Here is a 12,802-nt window from a genome sequence, read left to right on the forward strand (position 1 = left end):
ACAGGGTCACACTTGTAAAAGTAGGAGCTGCTACCTTAGCCAGGCTGCTGCACTTGGAAGGGTGATAACCTCTGGGCCAGGGCAAGGCAGGCAACATGTTTTTGTGGACCTGAACCTGAAGCCCCGATATTGCCACCTCAAAATGGATTAGCAGCCATGGAGCTAGGAACTGCAGCCAGCTTGGATCATGAAGCAGAAGGGAAATACCGTCTTGGGAAGGAGACCAGCATGACCATCGGCTGGACATTAGTGCCTGTCTCCTGAGTTAATTTGATTTTCCCCTGCCTTGATCTGACTTTCCAGAGCTGCAAGGCTCTTTTTTAGCACTGTAGCAAGGTTAGAAAAATCCTCAGGAAACAGGACTGCCAAGTAAATCATGATGATAAAATTAAATTATTACCCATCATAGCTCCACCAAATCTGGTGACTGCAAGACAGTCACAGATGACCACTGGACTCTCCCTGTGGGCTCTCTGATTCGAGGAGCACTCAGCCCGAATATCTGACAAATCTGTCAAAAACAAGGCTTGCCAAATAGAGAGGAACTGACAAAAAACCGGAAGAAAAACATTTGTGGTTTCTGTCTTTTACAAAAAAAGAAGAGGGGAGATGGAGTAAAAATGTACTCCTACAACCAAGCCTTCCATACGGAGCCAATGGGCAGATGTGGTTTCATTGGACTACACTGACCTTTCCGAGGACACGAGAAACTTGATGAGAAGGGTCGGGGGAGGGAAACAGGAGCAGCGTCCCTGACAAGGTAAGTGCTGCCCAGCAAAACCCCTCCACGGTGGTTGCTGGTGTTCTGGAGAGGAGCTGCTGTCCAGTAAGCAGCTGAGCCTGAGCCCACAAGCCTATCTGCAGCCTGGTACCTATTCATGTAGATGTGCAGCAACCTCCTTGGTTTTTTTAACAACACTGTCAACTGATTTGGAGTCTGTACTTGTTAAAGGCCAAATTAATTGCTGTTTTGCTCTCATGGGCTTTTTTTTGTTGAAATATTTTTTTCTGTGTGACAACTGACCATTGCAACTTAATTCCTCTGTCTATTTGCATCCTGGTAAGTTGTTTAATGAAGATGCATTTTGTGAGTAATCAGAGAAGTCCTGCCCCATTTCCAAAGGCAAATCAGGAAGTTGGCTGGTAGCAGTGAATTTATTTGCCACTCCTGTTTGAAAAGGGGTCAAAACCCATGTACCTGCTGTTTGCCAAGAAGAAATACATTGTAAACTCTTCTGGACAAAGACCGTCCTTATTCTGAGCTATGAATTACCAAAGAGATCATTGTCTCTTAATTATACCACTACTTATATTTATCAGGAAGTTTTCGATTTTCTTTTCAGCATTGAGTTTACAGTAATGTATGCTTCAGTCAGTCCTGTAAGCATCAGGGTATACTGATAGTTCTCTAAACAGAGGTTTAGTATGTGACAAAGTTCAAATATAATTCAAATTGAGTTTTAAAGACAAAATACGTCACTCTTTGCAAGCACAGATTTCACCATAGGTCTGCCTCAGTCAATCCTGTTCATTCCAAAGCTTTCTAGCCTACAGATCTTCATGTGGCTGAACTTACATTACAATGTTTTTTGTCTTTATTTAGGCAATTCATAGTGATGGAGGAACATAATGCAATTGCTGTACCTTCTAGTCTGTGGCGGTGGGTGAGCTGTTTTCTAATGCTGGTGGCATTTAATTTCTGAAGTAAAATATGTTTTAGTAAGAAAGCATCTGTGAACATTATTTGAATAACGACTACAAAGCTGTGTCAGCAGTACCTGCCCCTCTTTCACTTTCTGCAGCTGTTCACAACTGAGCTATGATTGTACAGAGAACAAGCATGAGTACTCAGGAAATACTACGTGGTGACCTGCCACAGGCTGCCCAGCCTCCTTCAGTTACACCATTCAGGGTGCGACAGGATATGACAAGAGGTTAATGAGGATATGACTTGAGTACACATTGTATGGAAAGCAGCAAATGCAGTTTTGCCCTCTTTTGGGCTATTTGAAGGAATCATTTCCAGGGCTAAAAAATACACTTGGGTAAAATGCTTGTAGAGTAAATTTTGCTAAGTAATTTGCAACACTGGTGAGTTTGTACTGAACTGAACAATTCTGCCAAAAAGACAAGGCAGGGCTGGAGACAGATGTGTAGCAGTCTAACACCATTAAAAGCAACCCTCATCAACCTCCTTGTAAGTCTCTGAAGTCCGTATCCAGCTGCACATCTGATGGACCGACCTCCCTAAGCCAGGAAATAACAGATAGAAAATCCAGCTCAGTGCTGCAGCTTCCTCCAAAGCAATGCTGCTTCACAGGGGCAGCTAAAAAAAGTTAACCTTTGCTGGAAAAAGCCTGGTATAAACAGTCAGCAAAGCTTAACCAAGGATTGGCATTGGAGTGTTGTGCTGAGGCTGAGTGCATGGAACATGAAAATTTTTTGCCTGCTTCTCAGGAAAACAAAAGAAGGCTGATAAAAACAACTTGTGCTTCTTCAGGCAAGCTACACTGCCTCTTGGGATGAACTTTGGCTCTCCCACTGGGAAGAGCCAGGGGACCCACTGCGGCTGAGAGATACAGCCTGCAGCTGGATAGCAGAGATAAATGAACGTGTGGGGACCAAGATTTAAAGGCGGGTGAGGCAAAACACCTCAGAGCAGAAGCATTCATAATTCAGGTCTGTGACAGAGGATGTGAGAGGAGTGGAAACAGGGGAAGAAGAAACTGGTTTTTCAAGCGGAAAGGAGGATGAGGAAGGGAGAAGTAGCTTGGGGAAGGTACAGCATTCTCTGTCATCCTCTGAACAGTCCACATGAATTCCTTCTGCCAGTCATCCCTCCTACCCTTTTCCCAAAAGTGAATTCTTCTCCTTACCACTGTACCATGCATTTTAATCTGCATGGTTTCCCACAGAAACCATGAGAGCACAAACTTGAGGGAGCTGTTGCACAGAAATGTAACAGACTCCTGTTAGCAATCTCCTACTATGTATCCAGCCTGTCCTCCTCCATGCAAACTTAGGACTCCTGACTGCTCCTGGAGTTTGCCCTTAGTAATCTAAGTGGGCTAACTGATAATGACAATTAAGATAATTTTATAGCTACACTGAATAACTTCAGTTGTAGGTTATGGCTTGGTTTTTTGCAAACAAAATAATTTTCTTTATCTTATTCTCACCTAAATTTGCTCTTTCAAAGCTAAGCATTCTCCAAGTGCTCTACCATACAAGCTTGGTGGCAGGCATGTTATCAGAAGTAGTATATTTTAAGGAAATATTGGCGTTTTAAAGAAATGTTAAAGTTGTGCTTTTAAGAATCAAAACTGGAAGCTATTGTTCTCGCCACTCAGTGGGAAAATATTTTGAATTAATCACATACTAACCAAAGAATATGTCATGAATATCAAACACTTAAAACACTCTAACAGCATCTGCGGAACAGCCTGAAAAGCAGAGACTCTTCTATGCCTGTGAATGATACATTAAATAGTGAAATATATGCCAGTACTTGGTTTGGAGCATGTGGTGGGCTGTGCTCAGATCCTCAGACATTGCCTGAGATCACAGCAACAGTTTGCCTCAGTCAGCAGTAAAAAAAGAGATCGAAACAGATTCACAGAAGCTTTAGGCAGACCAGTATACTACAGAGCAAAAATTAATGGTCCTCAATTAATCTTCATGATACCTTTGATTTAAAACTCAGTGGTTGTGTTTACATGGCATGACAAAAAAGCCGGAAGGACAGTACGGCCCATAATGGATCCACTCTGTATTCTCTCTGGAGGGACTCTCAATAAATTGCCTAGACACCTTCCCTTGGGTAAGGAACAGACAGGGATCAAACCTAGATATATCTTTGTGCTCTTCCTTCTGCCTAATTACTGATCGAGATCCTTCTGTCCTGTGCCTGAACAGCTCTGGGCTCCCTGCCAAAAAGGGTATTCAAACCAGTGCCTGCTGCTGCATTGTAGTTCCCTGCCCAGGCAAAGGAGCTGGAACTAGGTGGTCTTTAAGGTCCCTTCCAACCCAAACCATTCTGTGATTTTGTGATCTTCTACTTATCTTTCAGAGAAAGCATAATCTTTGTTTCTGGACCTTATTTGTTGTTAGGGAAATGACTGCAATATCCATGCATTCAGCATCAACAGGAAAAGCTCTAAAGGATTCTGTGGCCTTTAGGGATGCCGAAACCAGAGCTGGTCTAAGTTCTGTGATATCTCTTCTCTATGATAGCTTGTCAATCTGTTGGCTTTCTCCCACCGGTTGTCTGATCCTAGGGAGGGCCCAAAAGGCTCTTCTAGAGGAATGTTAGGGGCTGAAACACCTGAGAAGAGGTTATGAACACAAATGTTCATGTGTTCATGGAAAGAATTAAAGAAGGGAAAATAAATCTTACTTTCCACATCATCTGAAGTACATGAAATGACCTCTTGCTCCAAGATTCAAAGGTTGAGGGCTCGCTGGGCACCAGCAGGTGCTTTCTTCGCAAGCTTCACATGACATGCTGAGGCAGGCAATCATGTGATGGGCTGGTGCAGGGACTTGGTTATAGGGGAGTAGATGACTGTGAATCACCCACATCTCTATCCCCCCTCTTTGCCCCAGGCCACAAGGAAAAAAATCTGCTTTAACTAAACTTTACCTCTCTCCGAATAAAACCTTGTTTCTCTCTGAATAGATGAACTCTTGTCTGCCAATACAGCAACTCTAAATGTCTCAGGCAGGACACCTCAGCAGGACTTTATTTTGCCTTACATTACTCTTGTATGGCTTTCTGAAAATAGGACACCCTTGTGTAATGATAGCACTGATTATTTCTATTCTGCTTCCTGATTCAAAGCAGTACAGAAAATATTCTTTTTCTAAGGTGCAACCAAACAGCTTCAGAAATGTTGATTTTCAGTGGGGCTCTCTCCTTCCTCTAGAATTAACAGTTGATGCTGATAGACAAGACGAGAAATTATGCTGTTTCTACATTAACTAAACAGCAAATACAAGTAGCACAGAGCTAGAACTCCTGCCATGCCCTGCCCAGGCCCCACAGAAAACATCCCTCTTAATGCAGGATGTCTTGATCTGAGGCGAGGGAGGAGGAGAAGGTCTTTACAGTCATTTAAGCCCCCATGCAGGTACACATCTCACTTCTCAGCTCAAATAGGGATGTGGCCCACTTCAACAGAGATGAGAAGAGGGCTCCTTTTATGCCTTTCGTGAGACAGACATTCTTCAATTTATTTTATGGCTACAGATGACATAGCTGTCTAGAGGCACTCTGGTGAGGAGAAGCAAGGAGGAGAAGAGTCAGTGTGGGGGTGGAAAGCTGCATCTCTGCCACTCCATTTGATGTGGTCTCTTTTAAAGGTCACCCGCTGGGACCTGACATCAATCAAACTATTTTTGTAAAAATGGAGATTTATATAACACATTTATGCTATAGCTCTTGGTTCTTTTTTCTTAAATTACTTAAAGCAATATAATAACTTTCACAGGCTTATCATAGGAGACTGCCAACATTTCAAACATTTCCTTGATGTAGGATGATCACAATTGAAAGGAATGTGAATTTTATCCAGCCGTCGGTAAGGTTTTGTTTCCCTTAATCCCTGAGACTAAATCACTGGATAGTTTTCAGCCTCCAAACTAAATCTTAATCGAGACTAGCTGTCATTTAGGTTACTGCACAACTCTTATAACCAAAGCCCCTGGGTACATTTGAGGAAAGACTGTGACAGTCCCTGGGATGGGGACCCTCAGCACTTCCTTAGTGTGAGCTAGTTGTGCAAGAGAGCTCTCCAATACTTTGGGAAAAAGCAGTCAAAATTTCTTTTCAGTGTTAAAGTTCCTTCATTTGAAGTGTTTTCCTGCTCGAACCTGTGAGCAGTGTAATCCAGTCAGAATTCCCACAGGCTGGAAATAAAGCTGGTGTTTTTTGTCCCAGGAGGATGCCATTTTGCTTCGCACTGCATACACACTAGTGATTTTTTTTTCCTTCAACATGAGAGTTCAGCTTATCTCTCGAACTGTACAAAACCAAAACCTTCCATCCCCCAACAAAAGTCACTAGCAGTAGGGTTCTATCTAGGCTTCTGCAGAGGTGTTGAAGAAAACAAGTGGTTCAGCTGTGACACTGAAATTTGTAGGCAAGATCCTGTCACAGAGGGGGAAATTAGAGATATTTCAGTGCCATTTCTACTGTAATAACTTGGAACACCTCCAAGCACTCTGGCAGTCAAAAGGTAACATTTTTCCACAAAGTGAGTTAGGTCCCTTTTCATCAAGACCAGAGGGCAGTTTCTGTCCCCTTTGCCAGGATCCTCCACAGAAGAAAGGCGATGGGAATGGAAACACCAAGTACAACCCACTGTTCACCTCCCCAGCAGCAAGAAATCTGTGCCAACACCAATGCAGGGAAAGGGTCTTGCCAAAGGTGGGAGTGAGAGAGGAGGAAGAGAATAGTGTGTTTGCCATGTCCCAAAATTCCCCCTCCCACACCCCCCCAATCTCCATGGCACCCCTCAGGCAACATAAGGGATGGTCTTTGGAGGATGGAGGCTTTGTTTAATTTGGAGGAAAACCTAGAAGTACTCTCAGTTCTCTGTGACTTGTCTGGGGAAGAACCATTTAAATGGTAATGCCAAGGCTTAGCTTTAACTAGGATTTTAGCCCCAAGCCTTACTTAAAGATTAATAATTTAGATGGACTGTTCAGGTTGTGCCAGCGCCAGTGAAAACAGACAGGCTATTTCTCACCCTGAAAACAAGTCGGGAAGAGGAGAAATCCAGGAAACCCTGGAGGGACCCATTTCTCCCTTTCTAGAAGGACTGTGGATTCCTAGCCTGGGACTGCATGTCTAACTTTCTGGCAATTACAATTAGGTCAGAGGTGTCTGGGTCTCCGCACCATGGCTTCTCCCTTTTAAACAGAGAGTGAAGCTCATTCGTGCTTCACAAGGGAGTCACAAGGGTGAATTCAACATTGTGCACACCAACATTGCGCTGAAAAGAAAATAAAAAACCTGTACACAACCAGCCTGAGCACCTCAGCACTCCATTCCAAACAGTGACAGTATCTCCTAGAAACAGAATTAAATGTTCTTTTTATGTGAGCTGTTGAAAGTTCCCACATCAGATTCATACTTCTATTTCATGTCAGGATTCAGTTAAATAATGAATCCCAGAGAGCATTTTGCTTTAGGAAAGTATTCCCAATAAATATCAACAGACTTTTGATTTTTTTGAAGCTATACTGAATGCATAACTTAATGATAATGAATGAGTGACTGCTGCTTCTTATCACAGCTCTCAGTCATAGAAAACCTTTGCCAAAACCCTACTAATTGAATAGTACAGATTGGGGAGCAACTGGCTGCTGGAAGGGATGTGGGAATGCTGGCAGGGAATAAGTTACATGTGTGCTAGCAGCAGACACTGGCAGCAGGGACAGCTGGCAGAGCCCTGGGCTGCACTGGAAGGAGCACGGCCAGCAGATGTGGTGAAGTGTTTTTTCCCCTTTGCTCTGTGCTCATTAGAGCATATCTAGACACCGTGTCCAGTTTCACCCATCCAACCCCCCCGTGCCAATACAGGAAAGGCTCCAATAGCCTTGGGTGAGTTTAGTGTAAGGCCACTAAAATGGCTGTGGCTGGAGCCATGGCTGGAGCACCCAGCCTTTGAAGAGAGGCTGAGGGAGCAGGAATCATTCTGCCTAGAGAAGCGATGGCTTTGGGGGTGATCTATCAGTGGCCGTATGGTACCTACAAGAAGGTTACCATGAAGACCAAAACAGGCTCTTCAGATGTGCGTGGTGGGAGAATGAGAGACAAAGGCTGTACATCAAAACAGGGAAATTTCTGACTTCAAGTGAGGAAAGTAATTTTCCCCAAGAACAGCCAAAGCATCAGCAGATTGCCCAGAGACACCACAACATCCTTGTGGTCTCCTTGTAGAGATACCATCTACATCCTTGGAGGTCTTCAAGATGAGCTGGAAAAAGCCCTGAGTGGCCTGGGCTGATTCCAAAGCTGGCCCTGCTTTGAGCAGGAGGTTGGGCTAGGTGAGCTCAAAAGGTCCTTTTCCTACCTGAACTATTCTGGCATTCTTGTACTGTAAACTGTTACTTGTCATGAAAGGTATAGAAAGAGTATCAGCCATCACTGAATATCTCTTGCAACACAGGGCAGCTAAGCTGTAATGACCTGCAGGCCTTCTCTCCCATAGCACTGCATCCACTTAGTTAAGGATCTTCTGAGGCAAGAACTCCAAAATTATTTTCAATATAACTACGTGAGTGGTCATGACTGAATGCTGATCTGCCAAGACCTGGTCTGCAGCCAGGTGAAGTAACTGGAAAGTTTGAGGGTACACATCAGCTGATGTAGATATCCAAATTTGAACTCATTATTGGCAACTCAATTACACTCCGTGAAAAGATGTACTTAGGCAGAAAGCTAAAATAGGTCAGACTGATTAATGCCAAAACACATTTTCTCTCCCCTGACTACAAAAGGAGTCTGACTACTCCAGATATATCTGTGTATAGAGCACACCTGTGCAGTTAGATCAGATGGTTCCTGCCCCTATTGACTTCAGCAGCGGGGTGAGGTGATGGATTCTGCTTGAAGTCTGTCGAGGTCAGCACAGTCAGACTCTGAAATGAAATGTAGAGAGTCCATGCAGAACTATATTTCTGGTACATCTTCCAGTTTAGAGTTCTAGTCCCACAACTTTACGACCGTAACAGTTATTTATTGACAACATATTTTCCTTCTTGACTGTCATGGGTGGAACAGTCTTGAGGATGATAACAAGAGACTGGGAGAGATTTTATAGTGGAAAACATGGGGAAAGCTGAGGAGAAAAATACCTGACTACTAGGACATCTTACAAGTTATGAATGTATTGTGGGATCTGCTAACTTTTCCCTGCAGCCTAGATACATTGTGCCAAGCTTCTCCCCAAGTCCATGGCAAAGGCAATGTGAGCCTGTTCTCATGGTCCTAGCAGAGGAAAAGGCTGGTGTCACCTTCCATGTTATCAGGGGGAATATTTCCAGCAGATGGAGTTGAGCTGCCCAGACTGAGAAGGGCTTCAGGAAGCCTGAGAAAGCTGGGGTTAACTCTGTACTTTCACAGTCTGTTTCTGTTGGCAGAAGCAGGAGGCCATGGGGTGAAGTGAATCAAGACTCCAGTCCGGGTTAAAAATAACAGCGTGGGAGGAGAGGGCTGCTGGAGGGTGAGCAGAGAAGGGCAGTGGCCAGCTCTGCTTCCAGACAGGCAAATGCCTGGGAGGTGGCACAGGGTGAAGGGTGGGACTTCTGCTCCTGGCGACAACCAGCTCGTGCTGGCTGGGACCTCCTGAAGTGGAAGCCCAGCCAGCTGAGGAGCTGAACCTGGGTGAAGGAAGGTGTACAAGGGTCTGACTGCTGCCCCAAAACACTCCCAGTGGGTAAATACAGAAGAAAAGAGTGAATGACAACAGCTGAAAGACAGTCTCATTCCCAAACACTAAAAATATGTTTATCCTGGTCAATAATATGTTTAGGTTGGAAATTAGAGAAAGGTTTCATTTTCTCTTCATTTCGCTTATTTTCTTCAGTCTTCAGCACTTTCACCTCCACAAATAAAACAATGTCCAAACCAGAATCCCTCCGGCATCCACCCTCCATTAACAAATGCGTGCAAAAGGACTTCTCTGTCAGCACCCTGATGACGGGCAGAGCTACAGTACTGTAAGGATATAAATGACAAACAGGTCTCAGAGCAGCAATAGCTTACATTAGGCAAAATGAAATTAAGAAAACAACAGAAAAGCTTCCAAGTACAGAGGTCTGTAAAAAATGTCACGTGCCCAAACCTTATTTGTTTCCCATTAACAAATATGCCAGCCTACAAGAAAGTGTAAACTTCCCCCATCAGCCGTCCTAACACGTTTCTGTGATGTTTAGTTTCCAGCTCACGCTGTCCATGTTTCCATTTTATTTTATTTCATTTTCATTTTATTTTGCATTCTTCCTATGTTTACTAAGCCACCTCCAGGTACTCACTACACAGTGGAGCTCAGGACACAAAGTGTTAAGATGGGAGAGAGATGATCAGGAGGGACAGCATGAGGTGTGAAGGTCTTCTAGGCAGCCACACTTGTCTCTGTACTTTGGAAACCCTTTGACACAGATCAGTCCCTGACTATTCAGGTCTCATCTCTAGCTTTCTCCCTGTGTGTTTTCCCCCTCTCCTCCTGCTGGTGTGAGAGCAGACTCCCTGACACTTGCTCTCTAAGTAGCTGGCAACAGGCACACAAGAAACTGTGGCTTGTGCAGCATGAGCTGCTGCAGAAAAACCCACACTGAATGAGCTGCACATCTAGAAACAGCTCCCACCCAAAGGAAAGCGTTACAATTACCATCACTATCACAATTATCACAATTAAGATCTCATCTCAACTCCTGAACACCCAACAGAAAATTCAGACCCTCTCTTCCCACTTTTGGAAAGCAGCTGTGCAATTCTTGTGTAATTACTCAGAAAAAAAAAAAAGTAATAAAGCCAATTACCTTATCCTTGAGTCATGCCACTTGCAGGCTTAGTGCTGTGAGTTGAATTCCCCAACCGACTGAACCAAGACAGTTCTGTGGAAAGCTGACACAGTGTTTGGGAATGCCAAGCCAAGCAAGCAAGCAGTTCATCAAAACAAGCATTCCTAAATCTGTCTCATGAAGCAGAACAAACACATGGGCAACACCAGTGCTATGAAAGGAAGGTAGCAGTTAAGGACCCCAGTCCTTAAACCTACTCTATACTTTGGCTCTAGCATAGCTGTGAAAATAAATATGTGTTAAAAATTGCCCCATCTAGAATCTGGTCAAAGGGAAGGCCCCAATATAGACACAATTGTGTAAGTATTGCAAGTCCTTCTACTGATGGTAACATTTACTCCAGTCGGGAAATCAGTCTGGGCTACAAATGGGTGTAAAGTCAAGGTCCTTTCAGCCTTCCAAGAATTCAAAATACATCAAAAAACGTGAGATGTGTTACTCACTGCCTGTGCAAAAAGCCTTGCTCTGCAGTGTTTGTGCCAGAAGGAAGAGGAAAGCCTTACAGAAAGAATCAAGAGGCTTTTTCAGTGTATTTGTTCTGCAGGCACTTATTCCTGGCCCATGGCATGTTAATCAGGATTGTTCAGGTATCAAACACTAGCACAGAGGATGGCTACTCATACATATACGTTTTACTGCATCATTGCAACTCACGTACCAAACATGCTTCATAGATTGCCCGTGCTGACCCCTAATGTGGTGAAGGCAAATCATTCAAGGGTGAGACTTATCTCTACACTGAGTAATGACACTCTGTGTCTCTCTTTCAACTCCTGTCTCCCTCTCAGAGAGGTTAGTGAACCCCTGCCTCTCACTCCTACTTAACTCCCACCACACATCACACTTTTCAGAGTGCAGTCACTTCATATAAACGATACAGTGAAGACAGGTGTGCCTGCTGCCCTACGCCTTTCAGTCTCCTGAGTTAACAAGGAATGGCTTTGCAGTGTGCCTGCTACCTAACATAAAATGTCTCTTCTTACATCCAAGTGCAGCCAAATGTCTACCATTTCCATCCCTATTGCACCTATGGAGGAAAGCTGGTGATGGGCACTCTTGATTCACGTGTGTACAAGCCAGTACTTTCAGACACTGACAGGTACCTGCTGTCCCAAAACTAGGATTCAGATCCCACAGTTGACTGAGAAACTCATCCTGATATAGACTTTCCCATGTAAATATGTGCAGTACATCTGTTGCATCTCAGACTTTAATGTAGTTATGTACAGTTCCCCTAATACTGTGTTCTACATTATTTATATACTAATGATATAACAAATTTGAAAAACAGCTGTAAGGTGACGCAAATATTCGGTGCCTCATGGACCCACACAAAAGCCATCCTGGTATCTTCCTCTGTATTAAGAACTTTGTCCTTTTCACATTCTTCTTGAAAGGCTGCTCACAGCTCAAAAACTGCTATGAAAACCTTCACCTTTGCTCAATATTTGCAGTGTTCAGAAGTGGAACAAATCCAGTAGTAACATCCTGGCTGTGGAACCAAATAATTGGTAGCCATGAGGTGAAAATGATTATTAGATCTGGATTTCATCCTTGTTTGTGTTTTGAACAGGCTTGTGATACTGACCCAAAGTCTGGCTTTCCTCTCCAGGGAATTTAATCACTAGAATAGCACAAAGCATCTATAGGGCCAGACCTTCCTCCCCTAAGGCCCCTACACTGCTACTACAGAATCACCCCAGTGATCCTTTGCTGGGCCTTCTCACACATTACAGTTCCCAAGCACAAGACACCCTTCCCCAAGGGACCAAGGGAAAGCCCTAAGATGAGGAGACAGGGGGGTATCCTGCCTGCTTTAACATACACCAGGAATGGCACTGATGGAGCAGGCAAACTGAGCTAAACACGGAGAACTGGATGTGGGAGAAGTCAGTTCTGTCTAGAGCCTCTGAAATTTGTGAATTCACTTAGCCTGGCCTGCTTGAACTTTAATGCCCACAGTGTTTTTACCACAACACTTGTGCCTGCACCACAAGCTCATTTACCGGAATTGTATTTTTTCTGAAAGGATCCAGTGCTTATTTCATGTAACAGGCAAACCCTGCATCCTGAGTTAAGTGGGTAGTTGCTGACACTGAAAGCAAAAGGCATTTTTAGTTTCCCATTTTCTAACCCATCTTTGTCCACCTCCAGCACCTAACCACCTTGCTATGTCCAGAGATAATCTGCCACTATTAATTCTCTCCCTGCT

At 43.9% G+C, this 12,802-nt stretch overlaps 1 long non-coding RNA gene across 2 annotated transcripts in view; it reads right to left on the reverse strand.

Annotated features, from left to right (window-relative positions):
• The window catches only part of LOC138106830 (uncharacterized), a 41,620-nt gene extending 30,994 nt beyond the window's left edge, over window positions 1-10,626 (reverse strand). For both annotated transcript variants that reach the window (XR_011149144.1, XR_011149145.1), the window contains exon 1: window positions 10,549-10,626. This is a non-coding gene — a long non-coding RNA (uncharacterized lncRNA). The remainder of the gene's footprint in view (window positions 1-10,548) is intronic.
• Window positions 10,627-12,802: the final 2,176 nt, after the last annotated feature.

This window comes from Aphelocoma coerulescens, chromosome 2 (genome assembly GCF_041296385.1).
Source record: "Aphelocoma coerulescens isolate FSJ_1873_10779 chromosome 2, UR_Acoe_1.0, whole genome shotgun sequence".
In the NCBI taxonomy this organism is placed as follows: Eukaryota; Metazoa; Chordata; class Aves; order Passeriformes; family Corvidae; genus Aphelocoma; species Aphelocoma coerulescens.